The 3,346-nt window shown below is 38.3% G+C and overlaps 1 long non-coding RNA gene across 1 annotated transcript; it reads left to right on the plus strand.

Annotated features, from left to right (window-relative positions):
- The first annotated feature begins 234 nt into the window (after positions 1-234).
- On the plus strand, positions 235-1,625 carry LOC106877585 (uncharacterized). The gene is made up of 2 exons (XR_001410395.2): positions 235-321; positions 1,284-1,625. It is a non-coding gene; the product is annotated as an uncharacterized LOC106877585 (long non-coding RNA).
- The last annotated feature ends 1,721 nt before the right edge of the window (positions 1,626-3,346 follow it).

Raw genomic sequence — 3,346 nt, forward strand, 5'->3', positions numbered from 1 at the left:
TGATGATCATGGAGATAGTGGTGCTGGAGGTTGTGACAATGATGATGATTAAGGTGGTGGCTGAGAGTAATGATGACAGAAGTAGCATCGCTGGTAGAGATGGTCGTGATGAGAAGGAGGTGAAAGAGTAGGACGAGGACGACGACAATGGTGGTTGATGATGACGATGGTGATGATGATGACGATGACGTCGACAAAGACGATGACGTCGACAAAGACGATGACAATGAAGATGACGACAACTATGATGATGATGATGACGCTATCTCATTGTGCTAAGAATTGAGACCTGTTAAATTCCTCGTACCATTTGCCCTTACGGTATTTCAAATTCTTATTCAAGTGGCTTTTAGCATTCGTAGTCTATAAATTTTAATGATAGACCCTGTTCTGCCCAATAAATCTATTTTCACGCAAATATATGTGGACCTGTCGACACCTGCAGAGGTCGACGCAAATATATAGTGCAATGTTTTCGCGAAGTTTTGCAGTTTCAAATTTTCTTCCTTTCCAGCATGCGGATACTTACTTCGAACATACAGTCTTTCTGTCTGTCTGCCTCTCTCTCTCTCTCTCTCTCTCTCTCTCTCTCTCTCTCACACACACACACACACACATAAGGACATACACACACTCACATGCTCAATGTATTATATAGAGGGTGGATAGAATATTCTTCTCTGCTGCAGGCAGAAAGACTGAAATCTTGCAGGAAGAGACTAGTTGATTTCAACGACTCCAGTGTTTCACTGGTACATAATTTATCGATCCCGAAAGGACGAAAGGCAAAATCGACCTCGGTGGAATTTGAACTCAGAACGTAACGACGGACGAATTACCGCTAAGCGCTAATTCAGAGCGCTAAGCGCTAATTCAGAGCGCTAACGATTCTGCCAGCTCACCGACTGAGGGTGGATAGAATATTAGAAACATCACTTTTCATTTAATTATTTTTTCCTATTGACAATATGACACATCCAAAACAGTACTAGCCTGCATACTGGATGGGCCAAAAGTCACGCACAAAATAAGTTCAGTGCGCTCCGGAATTGTCAGACATGCATCAATTTATCCAAAACTGAATAACATAAATAAAATAGTGATGTATAAACATGTATTTGTACATAATGGACAAAATAGACAGTAATAATAATTACGTAATATAAATTAAATGTCATGTTTTGGTGCGTTACGTTTGACCCATACTATATGCATTTATGTGTAATTAAGTATGTCTTGTGCTTCATAAATTAACTCTAGTTTTCTTTTTCTCTTTTTTGTAGATATCTGTCTATCATAATAAAAGCGAAATTCTGTCTGCCTGGGACGCCTGTATCTCAGTCTACATTTGCTCTACATAGACGTATTAAGCTTTTTTGGAATCAAGATGATCCCGGATTGAAAATCGGCTCTTCATTTCGTTCTTGAACATTCAAAATTGTGATATGATTTAAAAGCATTTGGGTCGCTACTTCTAACAGGCAAATCTTGGCTGACTCATACCATCTTGGTTGGCGTTTGTCAGATAACGTCAGAGATAAAAGGGGAGATAAATGACATTCGCTCTGTTAATTTTACGTCGAGATAAGAACTTTGAAATAAATTGGCCAACAACTGGAATTCAACTTGAGGCTTGAACTATAGAATGATTGCATTACAGAATTCTCATACGTCCTTAATCTCTGATCAAACAGCACGGACATATAATCATTATGGACACAGTCTTCAGTTTTTGGCTGCAGGCCCTATTAACCCTCCACAGGAGGCTGCTTAAAAGTCAGCTCGGAGTGCGGCTTTTAAGTTAGTATTTAAATAAGTTGAAATGCATGACGTCTGAATTCCAAAACACAAGGTTTTGGAGCACAGTTGACTGGATTTTCAATGACCAAAGCTGCTGAATCTGAACGCTAAAGAGTTAATCCTAAGCGATCAGATTTCTCTGTCAAATGTAATGTTTATTTATTCACATTGTTTTGAATTTACCCTGCATAATTTTGTAGTCTTGTGATTTGGAGGATGTAATTGTTTATGCTTAAAATTGACATTCTAGGGTATGTGTGAGAGACCAGACCTGGTCAGTTCTAACATAAACCACGTAGAATATTTGTCCCGGATATTTAAAAGCTAAAGGGTTAATGTTTCGAAGATACGGTCCCTGAAATCATATCGCCATTGCAAAACTGAGGTAAATAAAACTCGATACCATGGGAGGACTGCAATTACTAAACCTCAATAAGGGGAATAATGGTATCTTGACTATCAGAAGTGGTCCATGGACAATAGGTCAATTGAACAATGTCATCTCTACTAAATCATCCTTCATCCATTTTCACCTCTCCAGGGCAAGTTTATGTGTGAAGACATCCGAAAGAAGTCTTCAACCCTGACACTTTGGCTCCTACTGTGACGCTTGGAGGTGGCTCTTTGATGATTTGGGCAACCATGTAGCGAAATTTTATTGGTTCTTTAGTTGTTCTACATGACAATGTTGACGCTGTGAATTATCTTAGTATTTTGGCTGATCATGCTGCTATTCTTTTAACGGTTTCAGTCGTAGGACTTCGGTCATGGTGGAGTACCACCTTATTCATCTTATGGTACAAACTTGATTCCTGTAGGTAGCGCAATCTTCCAGGTTTAAAATGCACTTACTGTTTTACACGACTTACATTTTTCAAAATTGGTTATGAAGAACGCAGTTAATACGAAGATCACAAAAGTGAAGTCCACTACTTAGATTGCAATTCCCACCCTACAATCACCCACCGGATCTCAATATAATTGAACATTTACGGTGCATTTTAGAGCAGCTAGTGAGCAGCCGCTTCCCTCCACCATCATCGCTGAAAGAGGCATGGCCGGTTTAACGTGAATAACAGCTCAAAGTTCTCCTACCAATCGTTCAGAACTTGTATGGATCAATTTCGCGAAGTTTTAAGAGTGTGACTGATGCTAAAAGTGGACCAACCACTGTGCATAATTTCGAACTTATTCTTGAAAATAATGCTGATGGTGACTATTATGATGACCCGCTCAGAAGGAAGTCGTGACCTGACACAGATAGAGGACTAATATAAAATAACAACAGCTGAACTAAGAAAGTACATTGATCTAGGTGTGTATGTATTAAACAGATAGATAGATAGATAGACAGACAGACAGACAGATAGATAGATAGATAGATAAATAGATAGATAGATAAATAGATAGATAGATATATAAATAAATAAATAGATAGATAGATAGATAGATAGATAGATAGATGAATAAATAGATAAATAAATAGATAGATAGAAAGAAAGATAGATAGATAGGTTTCTTTATTAGCCACACAGGGCTCAACACA

Source organism: Octopus bimaculoides, chromosome 19 (assembly GCF_001194135.2).
Source record: "Octopus bimaculoides isolate UCB-OBI-ISO-001 chromosome 19, ASM119413v2, whole genome shotgun sequence".
In the NCBI taxonomy this organism is placed as follows: Eukaryota; Metazoa; Mollusca; class Cephalopoda; order Octopoda; family Octopodidae; genus Octopus; species Octopus bimaculoides.